The sequence below is a fragment of the Talpa europaea genome, assembly GCF_964194135.1.
Source record: "Talpa europaea genome assembly, chromosome: 1".
Lineage (NCBI taxonomy): Eukaryota > Metazoa > Chordata > Mammalia > Eulipotyphla > Talpidae > Talpa > Talpa europaea.
In genome coordinates this window covers 76,617,978-76,631,316 of record NC_140073.1, presented here as the reverse complement: position 1 = coordinate 76,631,316, position 13,339 = coordinate 76,617,978, and positions in this window count along the sequence as shown.

The window sequence follows — 13,339 nt, the reverse complement described above, 5'->3', positions numbered from 1 at the left end:
ATAGCTTAGTTGTACTTGGTAAAGTTAATATGAAAAAAAAATTACATATATAAGTATATTGACGTTTTTAGTCAAGGAAAGAAAAATACTTTAACGATACATTTTTTTTAAAATTTTTACAGCTTGTTTATTTGTTTAAATCAAGGTCTAAATGAGCTCCATATTAATTGATTGAGATGTGTTAATTTTTTTATAATCTATGTTCCTGCTCTGCCTCTTCTCCCACCCCCCCTCTTGCAACTCTTTTTTTTTATAATAAATTTTATTTTTATATTTCCCATACAATTGCAACCCCCTTATTTTAATGATACATTTAAAAAGAGTAGATTATTAATATTTAACATTATAACTTTAAGGCATATATGCTTTGAATTATATCATAAAATTTGAACTAGTTTTTGTATATTAAAAATTTTGGATCATGATATCAAAATTTGTTTTTATGAGAACTTGTATAGGTGCTGTTTATGATAAGTCCTCCGGAGGTAAAAAGCAAAACAAAACAAAAACACAAAAACAGACACAAACAGACACAGAGATCTCTTGATATATGTTTAAAATTTTGGCCATGTGCATATATTTTAAGACATAGATGAGTTAACAGCTAAAATCTGTACACAGAATAAGTATCTAATCTTAATTATTACCAAAGACCTTGGGCTTGAGACCACAGCAGTCACGGCAGTTTTTACTAACTTTTTTAGATAAGAAAATATTTTTGGAGTTTTTATTTTTAAGAAATGATTTTTTGGCTTTAGGTTGTCAATGCTTTATGTCACTGAGAACGAGCATATTTTAAAACATAAAAGAACACTGTTATCTGGAGAACAGGAGAAGAGGTAAATTTTTACAGTCTGCCTGTTTTTAGGCTTTTATCAAAATTTGAGGTTTAGAATTTAGCTCAAAAATGTCTGTATTATCACTTTATATTTTACCAGGTTAATTAGTTTTAACAAGAAGCTTAACCTTTACAGGTCCAATAAGTAAATTCAAAAGCTTTTATTCGACCAATAAGCATTTTGTATAGCTTGTTTGCAAGTCCAAAGTAACTCAGCAGTTTTTACCTTAAACAATGTAGACTTTAAAATCAGAGAAACACAGGGAAATAGAACCTTTTTTCCGAGAATGAATCAAAATTGTTAAGGTGGACAAAAGGAGAGTCCAGTCCCCCACAGTAGGAAGGCAGTAGAGACCTGCCAGTGATCTCAACACGGGAGAAAAAGTCCAGGCAGCTGCTTGTTGAGACCAGGGGCAGCCCCCACCTGTCTGCTTCAGGGGTTTATACTATTTTAAAAAAACCTTTTAGTCATATTATAGTCATATAGTCTCATATAGTCAAATGTAACAATTTTCTATCACTTTAACAATTGTGAATGAACTTTGAATACTATTATTTAGAAATACCTTTTTTTTTTTATCCTTTCTTTAAAGGAACAAATGGCCAAACTCTAGTGGGGGGATCCTAGCCTCCTCCCCAAATAATTAACAGGAAAAGCTTGAAGTATTTTTTCCTCCATTTATAAGATCATGTCACATTATCTTTTATTTGTTTTCTAGTTTTTATATTTAACAACCTGTCCTCCATTTGTTTCTTTTTTAAGTCCCATCCTTTGTCTCTAAGGTCTAGTTCAATATCATTTTCCATAATAGCAACATAAGTTTTTGTCAATTCAGTTTCCTCGGATTGGGTTTTTGTAAAGGAACATCATCATCACAATCTTCTAAAGATTGTGGAATAGCTTGAGCTGCCTTAGCTTAAGTGTCATCATCAAGGTCATACTTACACAAAGATTCCTGTGCCCTTTGAACCAAAACGGCCCCCCGCTTATGTTTCCATAACATTGTCTCTCAGACCTGGTCCCATGTTTCAGTATCAAAAGTGCCATTATCAGGAAACCAAAGATTATATTCAGTAACAACATATAAACAGTCAAGAATTTGAGAGAGTGGGACTTTTGCCCCGTTTTCAGCAAATAAATGTTTAAACAAAGAAGCGAAAGTAGGGGCCTCCCCGGTGGCGCAGCGGTTGAGCGCTGGGTTGCGAAACTGCGCGCGGCCTCTGCGGTGCCGGTTCGATCCCCGGCTGCTCCCCGGCCACCAGAGGAGGGTCCCACATGGCGCGCAGACCTCTCCTGCAGTGTACTTGGGTCCTTCTGCCTGCTCTGCTCCCCGCTCTGGCTCTGGTGAATTCTCTCACCCTCCCGCGCTTCTGACTGTACCCAGTGCATCTATAAATAAATAAATCTTTAAAAAAAAAAAAGAATATCACTTTAGGTATACAGACAAACTAGACTTAAAAGGCTAGAGCAAGGTACTTGCAGCCAATAGTAGCACAGAGATAAAATCAGGAACTGATATTTTCATATCTGATAAAATTAGATATTCACTCAAAAAGTAATCAGTGACAAAGATGAGCACTATATAAGGCTTAAGGGAACAATTCATCAAGAAGATGTAACTGTCATCAATATTTATCCACCTAATACAGGTACGCCCAAATATATAAAACAATGATTAACAGACTCAAAGCAACATTAACAGCAGCTCAGGAACAGTAAGGAATATCAACACACCACTTATATGAATGGTTAGGTCATCCAGACAGAAAGTAAACAAGAAAATAATGGCCTCAAATTAAATCATGAGTCAGATGGTCTTAATAGAAGAATCTTCCATCCAAATAGCATTGAATACACATTTTTCCCAAGTGCACATTGGGCATTCTCAAGGAGGTTACATGGTCTTCAGGCACGTGAAATAATGTTCAACATCATTTATTATAAGAGAAATGCAAATCAAAACCACAATAACATTGCCTCACTCTGTGAGAATGACCCATAACAAAAAAAAAACTGGAAACAATGAACATTGGTGAGGATGTGGAGAAAAGGGAACACTCAACCACTGCTGATGAGAAAGCAGTTGGTGCAACCTCCATGGAAAATTGTATGGAGACTCCTCAAAAAACTGAAAATGGAAACACTAGATGACCCAGCAATGCAACTTCTAGGTATTTGCCTAAGGAATATGGAAGCACAAATACAAGAAAATGTATGCCTTCTTATGTTCATGGCAGCATGGTTCACAATAGATGAGTCATGGAACCATCCTAAATGCCCACTGACAGATGGCTGGATAAAGAAGTTGTAGAATATATACTCAGTGAAATAGTAAGCAAACAAAAAGGACAAAATAGTGCTTCTGGGGACAAAATGAATGGCTCTTGAGATATGTACAGTAAATGAAATAACAACGTGAAAGTCATTTATCAGATGGTGCCACTCATTTCTGGAATATCAATAACCAAAGAAAACAAATTGCCAAAACAAAACTTAGACCCTCTGAAAAATATTCTGGGGGAGGGAATAGTGTGCAAAGGTGTTAGGGTATTGATGGGTGAGTAAAGCATGTGTGCATATGAAGGTGTGAAGTTGTAACACCCAAATTGTATAGTTATGTAAATGATCTGTAAATCAATAAAATTTGAGGACATAATAACAAATCCTCCCCCCAACGTTGGTTTCAAGATGTGTTGTATATCGTCGTAGAGTTTCTGATGGATGTATGAGTGTGGATGCTTCCCCATAATAATTGTTTTAGATAATTTTTTTGTAATTTCTTTTTTTAATTTTTATTTATCTATACAAGAACCAGGGTACAGGCAAGATGCATGGGAGGGTGAGAGGATTCACCAGAGACAGAGTGGGGAACAGAATAGGCAGACTGATGAAATACATTGTTGAGGGGAGCAGCAGGTGAGACAGGAGAGGTCTGCGCGCCATGTGGGACCCTCACCGGCTGGCCGGGATAGAACTGGGGCTGCAGAGGCAGCGGACAGCTTCACAGTGCTGCGCTCAACTGCTTGTGCCACCAGGGGAGGCCCCTAGATAAATAATTTTTAGAAACCAACAGGTGTCCAATAATTTAAATCAATGTGTACACTATCCAGAGATAGCATGACATTCCTTAGGTTAAGGGCTGTTTCCAAGACTGCCTTCATTCTAAACAAAGATTGTAAGCCTCATAAACCAATGATTTTGACCAACCAGCTATAGATCTGCGGTACCATGATTCCATTTGCAGACTTCAGATGCTTGTCACAAACATTATTATCTGTGTTTCTGGCTAACTGGCTGTACTTCAGAGGTTTTCAGGACACTCATCCCAGATTTAATTTGCTAGAATGGCACTCAGGACTCAGAAAACCCGTTCATATACTAGATTATTAATTTATTCCAAAAGGATACTTATAGGATAAAAATCAACAGACAGATGAAAGAGCTGCAGAAAGGAAGACATGGGGGAAAGTGCGAAGCTCACATGCCCACTCCAGGCTTGACCTTCTCCCCCAATCGCCACGTGTCCAACGTGGAAGCCCTCTGAGCCCCCTTCTCTTGGGTTTTAGTGGAGTCTTCATTCCATAGGCATGACTGATGAACTTGGTGGCCATTGGCCATTGAACTCTACCTTTTCCAGGAAGTTGGTGGTGGGACTGGAACTTCTAACTCTCTAGTAGTAAGGTTGGTTCCCCTTGCCACCAGCCTCTGTCCTCAGGTGTTTTCCAAAAGCTACCTTTATTAACATAGCAAAAGAAACCTTTAACACTTTCAACACTTAGGAAATTCCAAGGTTTCTGGGGAATCGGTGAGCCAGGAAATGTGGATGAAGACCAAATATATATGAGAAACATATTTTGGTCATCTCATACATGTACATACATACATACACACATACACATATACATGCACACATATACATTCATCTATCTATCTATCCATCCATCCATCCATCCATCCATCCATCCATCCTACAATCCTCCCCACTACACACACACAATATATCACATAAGACTAAAAGGTATCAGCAGGGCTGCAGTCTTTGGAGGCTCTAGGGAGGATCCAGTTGCCTCCACTTCTGATTGTAATGCAGCTTTCATTCATCAGTTTATGGCACTTTCCTTAAATCCAGCAGTATAGCATTTCAGATCTATACCTGACTTTGACCTCCTCGTCTGCCTCTCTTCCACTTTATTTTTTTTTCTCCCACTTTAAAAGACACTTGTGATTACATTGGGCCCCTGTGGATGATGCAGTATAATTTCTTTATTTTAAGTTCAGTTTAACAATCCTAACTCTATCTCTAGCCTCAATGCTCTCTTACTAACCAATGTGACATACTCATAGGTTCTGGGAAGTAAGATATTGATATCTTTAGTGGGGGGCATTTTTCTATCTACCACATTAGGTAACTTTTGCATGTTTTCACTGGGGTTCCATTTAATAATGTTAAAAACTAAGCCCTCTCTCCTTACCCAGTAGGCAGGTTTGGGAGGCTTGAGCAGGTAAAGGAATTGATAAGTTTGCCTTGGGTACAAGGCCATAAAAGCTACCACCATAACCAGAAAAACCAGCCCAGCTCCAGAAATGCAGAAGTGAGGCCATATATTTCTGTGTCAAACTCCAACGCCTGAGACCTCCTAGCAGATAACTGGTGCAAACTGGTGCCCCAACTTAGAAAGCCTGTGAAACAGTATAAAAGAGAGCCTCAAATTCTCTCCTTTTTGCACAGACCTCACCTGTCTCACCTCCCACTTTCTTGCAGGATAATTCAATAAATGATCTTTTCTGTTCTCCACTCTGTCTCTGGTGAATTCTTTCACTCACACCTCTAGCTCACTGTGGTAGGTATTTCTCTCCACAACAGGGCTGTGATTTCCCTTCCTCAGCAACTTATTCTGGTTCTCCCTCCCAGTAGGTACTATCAAGTAGGTTCCAGTAATTCAGCAGAGGAACCAATTCCTCAGAATGTGTGTTGTTTCAGGGGAAGTATCTTGGCAACAATGAGACTTCATTTGGGCCTTGAAGGTTGGATGTTATTATCATAAGAATAGAGATGTGAACTGTCTTAAGGAAGGAGGCCAGAGGGAGAAAAGATCAGAAAGAATATGAAAGGCTTGTGTTTAGAGCTATGGGCAGATTGGTGAGAGGAATTTGTTTTCCTATAAACCAGGGCTTTCACTAAAACAGCAGTGTAATATGTAAATGACACTTGCAATTACATTCCCATTTCTTCGTCATGGCCGATTGAGCCTCTATACTGTTAGGGTTATGGGAGCTGCAAGGGAATGAAGCATAATGTGACTCAACTGAGATTTTATATGTCTCTGACTTTACTGGGAGATGTTGAGGTTGGGAAAGGCAGAGGCACAGCTTTGTCCTTAGCCAAGGATTCAACAAAAAGTTGAAAAAGGGGCCTCCCTGGTGGCACAGGTGGTAGAGCACAGTGCTGTGGAGCTGTCCGCAGCCTCTGCAGTGCAGGTTCGAGCCTGGCCAGACAGCGAGATACCCACATGGCATGGCAGACCTCTCCTGTCTTGCCCACTGCTTCCCTCAGCAGTGTTTTTCAGTCAGTCTGCCTGTTCTGCTCCCCGCTCTGTCTCTGGTGAATCCTCTCACTCTCCTGCACATCTGGCCTGTACCCTGGTTCTTGTGTAAATAAATAAAACTTTATAAAAAAGGAACGCTAAACATAGGCATTTCTTAGTGTGCTCTCCTTTCCCCTAGTTTTCAGAACAGTGACCATGTTACCATTCATTCCCATCTCTAATCCAGGATCAATGGGGAACATGTGGAATAAAAGTTGACACAGGTCTGGTATTGCAGAGGCTGCTGAGAAGGCATCCCTGCATTTTCTAAAGGAGAGACTAAATCTTTCAGAATATTGAGTTTTTTGAGTAAGAACCCAAGGTTACTAAAGGAATCAATTGCCATTTACTCACTGAAGACCCATTCCTGCTTTTATTTCCCTTTGCTCAAATCTTAACTTGATCATTACAATGATTTTACAACATCTTTGCCTGCCTGTATGCTCATTCATTTCCTATAGTGATCTTTCTAAACTGTAAATAGGATGACTTCACACCTTATTACCATTCTATATCTCCCATCTAACCTTTGGATAAAGTCTAAAGTCTTTTTTTTTTTTTTTAGATTTATTTTATTTATGCATACAAGAACTGGGGTGTGGGGGGTGAGAGGATTCACCAGATAGAGTGGGGAACAGAACAGGCAGACTGACTGAAATATATTGCTGAGGGGAGCTGCGGGCATGTCAGGAGGTCTGCTGTGCCATGTGGATAGCTCCCTGGCTAGGGATTGAACTCGTGCTGGAGAGGCTGTGTATAATTTCCTAGCACTGTGCTTACCCCTTGCACCTCCAGGGAGGCCGTAAAGTCTAAAGTCTTTAGAATCATTTTCCTTGACTATCTCCTTAACCTCAATTGTTATTTCCACCACTCACTATCTACTTGGAAATTCTACTGGCTGTTGAATGTTACCATCATTTGCTCAAACAAATGATGTCCATTGAACATCTGCTTTGTGTTCTTGCCTGGGCTCCTCTGTTTGAATAAACTGCACCCAAAAAACACCTATTTAGCACCTGTAAGATGTAGACTCCAATGTTCTGGAATACCTATATCCTACTTGTTGGTCTGGTGAAGATAAGCTTGGCCATAGCCTAACTGGCTAATAACTGACTTAGTCAGAATGTACCTTATTCAGTGATCAGGACATTTTCAGAGCATTATCTCAAAGAGAAACTATGAAGGGGAGAAATGGCATCAGAGAAGCAGATGGCTGGTGTAATTGTGCCTGCATCAGCCATAAATTCTTCTGTGATACTCCTGGGCATGCTTTCAGCCACTAAAGCATGTTTCTGTTATCAAGCAAGGGTTTCTCCACCTGGTGTTCATAGATCAGACAATGACATCAGGTATTTGAGTAGAGAAGTAAGTTTTATTGTGAATCAGTTGGCAAAGAGGTAAGAGATAAACTCAAATATACTTCTCCAATTAAGAACACAGAGGCAGGTTTTGGGGAAGAGGGTTGAGAACTAGGATATAATTTTATTGTTTGAACAGCAGGTTAGGGGCAAGGAAATGTTTACTTGACTGAAGTTCATTGTTTAGTCACATGGAAGTTTACATGTGAAAAAATATAAAAAGGCTTTTCTTTAGATAATTGGGATTTTAAAAGCCTGTTGGCGGGTGGGTCCCTGCCTCTGGGCATCCCTCCCCACCCACCCCACCCCCCGCCCCCCACTAATTTCTTCTGTATTCCTCTGTGCTTTGTTTCCAACCAGCCTTGGAGCTTGGTTTAAGGTTGCATGCTTGTACTTTCTCAGGATGTGCCAGATAAGCTGTGCTGGTAAATACAAGCCTTCAAAAGAAAGTTAAATCAGTTATTTATTTTTTTTTCCTTAATGCTCTTAGGATCTGAGACCAATTTAACAATTTAGCATCTGTTTGTGTTCCAAAAAAGCAATAAAATCATGGGTTGGGTCTGACTTTTTATTCTCTAAATTAGAGTCTAGGTCCCTGAACATCTCCTTCTTTATACTTCTTTCATGGTTTTGGTAGTTTCAGCTCATTTTATTCTAATTTTTGAACAACAAAAGTAAGTAATTTACCACATCACTTGGGGAATGTAGTTGTTCCAGATCTCTCTTTACATTCTGCTGGAGTGCAGCTTTATTTAGAGTTTAAATTAAAATATGAATGCTTACCTCACAGTGACTTCTTTGTGACTTTGCAGTGATATTCTGACTGTGATCTTCCCGAAATAGAGGAAAATAGGCGAGATAATGCTCAAACTGGCTGAACTGAGCTATGTAATTGTCTTCTATGTACTGTCCACACAAAGGACTGTGGAAAGGCTATAGCATATTGAGCTTGGCATGACATATTAATCTGGTTGGCTCCATTTATTCTTATGGTTTGTCTTGGTTTTTATCCTTGGATAGCGAATCTTATTACAACTTTTATAAACTTTGTCTATTCATGAATCCACTGTCTTCAGATACAGCAGCCCTTCGGTGAATATGAGTTCCCCAGCACCTCTGCAGAACATCTGGTAACTGCATGTGTTAGGTTTAGGTGAAGGAGGCATTAGTTTCATAAGAGCTTTCTTCCTCATTGGGCAGATGCCTAATGAGCTGCCCGGTTGGGTTCTCTTCATTGAGGGTAGTCAGGGTACTTTGCTTTGAAATTCTCTGAGCATAAGCAAGGATGGGAAATCCTCTCTCAAGCAAAAAGGGGGCTTCCCCTGAGCTTCTCTGATAAAGTTTCCTGAACGGTGACTAGCATGGGGACAATTGGGTCTGTCTACAGCTAGGAGCAAGATTAAATTCCTCATGATGTTATAGATGTCTAATTCTTTGCTTGTGTGCATCCCCTTTCTGGCAATAGCAAGTTTGATAATTCTTTCAGGAGTCATTTCCCACACAGTTTTGATACGAGTAGATTAGGCATGTGAAATTTAACATCTGTCCCAACATTATACCATCCAAGAGCATGTTCGTGACACTAAACACTACCCTCTATCATTGACAAAAGCTAATTAGGTATTTCTATCACAAAGTAAGTTCTACCAATTACACTATCTTACTAAACCTCAGCACAGAGATCTGGAGTGTCTTAAGTACTTGTTTTGACATTTTCTTGCTCAAGCTGGGACAGAGTGAAGCTTGCAGTTGCTAGAAGCCAGCTAGGGATGGCAGAAAATACCAGTATTGATAACCACAACCATCACTCAGATGGCCAGCTACATTAATACCGTACATATCAACTGTGGGTTATAAAAACTGTCTTTGTTTAGGAATAATTTAAGACTTTTCATAGAGCTTGAGATAGATTTTGGGTCCAAGTCATTGCAATACGACTTTTATGAGTCTACTTCCATGTAAAAAATGGTTGATATTCTCCTTGAAATGTGATAGCCTGGTAAGGCAAAGGCTACTGTGTTAGAAGGCAGCTAGATTTCATGTCTGTGGCCTCCCTTTTGGAGAGCATTAGATAGGTTTTGCATAAATCTTCATTTTTCTTAATGGAGGTTGCATATTGACTTTGGGGGGTCCCTGACCAATCAGGAATCATCTGTTTGTACCATCCTTCTGAATGGAACCCTCAGACTTGAGCTTTTGGGTTCTATAATGAGTTGCAGGTGCTGGGAAGGTTTGGCATCGCTCTGTTTAATTGCTTGTCACACAATAATCTGATGAGGGGGGCATCAGTGCCAGGGAGATGTGTTTTAAGCAGCAGCAGCTGGCAATTTTCTCACCCATGAACTGAGACAGATTTTTGGGCTTAGAAGTTGGGAGATAAAAATGATAAGGATTCTTCTCTTTTCTTATAAATAGTTCTAAGAATATTAGTTGTGGTCTACCTTAAGTTTGGGAATAAATTGAACGTAAGGATGATTCATTTAAGGCAGATATTTAACAGACTTTGGTGTAAGAGAGGTGTAGGTGGGACACCTAGCTTTTCCCCATTAGCTGTGTGTTCTTCGAGCTACTAAACCTTTATGAGTCTCAATTTCTTCATCTAAATTAATCTATAGGGGTGGTAAAATTAGTGCTAATCTAAATACAACAAATATATCACAGAGGGGAGACCGATGGTTCTCAAAGTGTGGACCCAGTACCAGCAACATTAGCATCACTGGGAGTTTGCTGGAGAGGCAGTTTTTTTTTTTTTTTCCAACCTCTTTCCACTCTCTCCCCAGACATGTTTAAAGAGAAAATCTGTGGCCTAGCCATCTGGTTTACTAGGCTTTCCAGGTAATTTTGATATGAATGAAAGCGTGAGAATTACTGATGTAGAATTTAAAAAATTGCAGTGAATTTAACTTAGAAAGATCCTGTTTAAAACGGTGCAAAAATATTTTAGATTGATAAAATTATTACGTAGTTTATCTATGGAGAGTAATTGCTATATAATTACAAGTTTTATACATAACCCCTTCTTATGTTTTCAATGAGGAATATATTTGGCCCATGTTAGAGAAATTGGAACAGGAGCAGCCCTATCAATGTTAATAACAATACATAAATTTTATATAGCATTTTACAGATTCCAATGTCTGCATATTTAGTCACTCAATCCTTCTCCTAGCAGATCAAAAAAGAGTGTGACTTCAGCATTATGCAGTGTTTTGAGCATCTGGCTTCATAAATGTGTAAAATTGAGACTACTGGAATTTAGGTGTCAGCTGAGACTGTGGGGTGCTTTGTCATTGTAAGACCGGGGTCCACAGCACCTGTGAGGAGGAGGAGGATGACGAACACCATCTGCCCAGGCTCAGACTGAGAGATTTCCTTGTATAGTCTGCTGCGGTGCTATCCACAACTTCCTGGAGATGCTCCAACTTTGTAATTATATTCTGCCTCTTAAAATCACGCTTCATCTTTCTAATTGAATAAAGTCCCATTTCATCATGCTCATTTTAGATACTTTCTCCTCACATTTCAGAGTTTAAATAACAGACATCCATCACAATTCTGTGATTAGGTATTTGAGGAAAAACAGCTCTATGGAATTAGGTCCTGCCTCTGGAGACGTCTCCCAGAACTCATGCTGTGACATCGCACAAGGGGCCTCTCTCACCTCTTCCCCCATGCCCACAAACATGTTTTCCGGATTCTCCAATGTATGCAATCAGAACATTGGCTTGAAGGGTAGCACCAGCCCTTGGGACTGCAACTTGCTGATTGAGAAAGAACAAATGACTTTTGCCAGACTTTCCATCCGACTTCATTTCAGAAACCTCATTTTACTCTTCAACTGCTTTAAGCAACATTTCTGAGAGATACTATTATTTAGGAAAATTGTTAGTGATGTTCATCTGTTGCCTTTAGGTGTTAATCAGTTGCTGTGGGAAGATACAAAGGAAATAGTAGATTTAGTTCCTCTCACCACTCATTCAGTTAATAACCCTTGACTACCAACTATGTTCAAGGCAATGTAGAATATAGAACTATGAATCCTACCTAGTATCTGTCTCTAAAGAATGCAGAATATAATTATGGTTTCTGTTTACCAGTCTGATGGCAAGTCTTCCCTAGAACCATATCCTGTATCATGTAAAATCATTAGAGAGATGTAGGGGCAGGATGGTTACAGGGCTGGTTCTTTATGATTTGAGCAGACCCGATGGGGGAAAGAGAGTCCAGGAGCCCTCGGTGGTTTTCTCAGGTTTTTATTGAGCTTTTACATGTAGTGCAGCAGCCAGGTACCTGGCAGGCAGGAGTGCCGGGGGGGCCAGGAGACCAACAGGCCTCCAAGCCCCCCACAAGTCTTCACTCTGGGCTTCTCTGGCGTTCTTTCTTCTTTTCTCTCTCCTGTTATTTCTCCTGCTTCTGCCTCTGCTTCTCTTGGCCAATATCTCAATACTGAGCCATGGCCCACAGAAGTAAACAACACAGCTTACAACAATGTAACAACTGTGGGTGCCCCATCAGGCAGGGCAATCATAATGGTGGGAGGGCAGAAAAGCCTGAAAAACCATTTACCCTATAAGAGGCCAAGACTCAAGTAGTATAGAGACAGGGTAGAAGGTCATAAAGATGAGCCTTTGGATGCGGATGCTCCACCAAACAATGTGTGCTACTGTAATTATAGTTCAACTGGAGAACCGGCTATTTAAAAACATTTCTATCTCAAATGCTTTGCGATAACAAGGGGAAACAAAGTCCCACATTTTAGCAGTACATCCCCTGTTAGCATAGGAATTGTCATATACATTCCTTGAGGGCACCATTTACAACTCTTCTTATGTCCTGAAATATACAGCCTGTATGGATGTATTTGGTAGCTCTATATTAATCCTTCTGGAAAAAAGACTTTCTTTGAAAAACAACTTATATCTCTGAATTTAACTATGCATGATTTGGGATTTGCTTTTAGTCAAACCAGATATCTGGCTCCTTATCGCCAAACCATATTTTAGATAAATCCCCTGAATATGGTGTGACAATATTTCTATATGTCAACTTTCTATTCAATGCCATTATCCTCTCTTTTTAAAGATTTATTTATTTATTTGTACAAGCACTGGGTAAAGTCAGAAGCACGGGAAGGTGAGAGAATTCACCAAAGTCAGAGCGGGGTACAGAACAGACAGACTGACGAAGTACACTGCTGGGGGGAGCAGCGGGCACGGCAAGAGAGGTCTGCGCGCCATATGGGACCCTTGCCGGCAATTGAACCGGCACAGCAGAGGCTGCGGGCAGTTTCGCAACCCAGCGCTCAACCTCTGCGCCACCAGGGGAGGCCCCTTATCCTCACTTTAATTAACAATCTGAGTCTCTCTATCATCCTAAATCTACCAACTGGGGAAACTGCTTCTGGGCTTTGTTTCCAGGTTCAGGGCTCACATCTTTTGCAGTTTTTCTTCTTCACCATAAAACATTTCTGTTTAATAAGACATTCCCTTAGTACATTTCTCCTCTGTTTGATAACTCTAAAACTAGTTTGTATTATAGTATCAAAAACATGGATGTG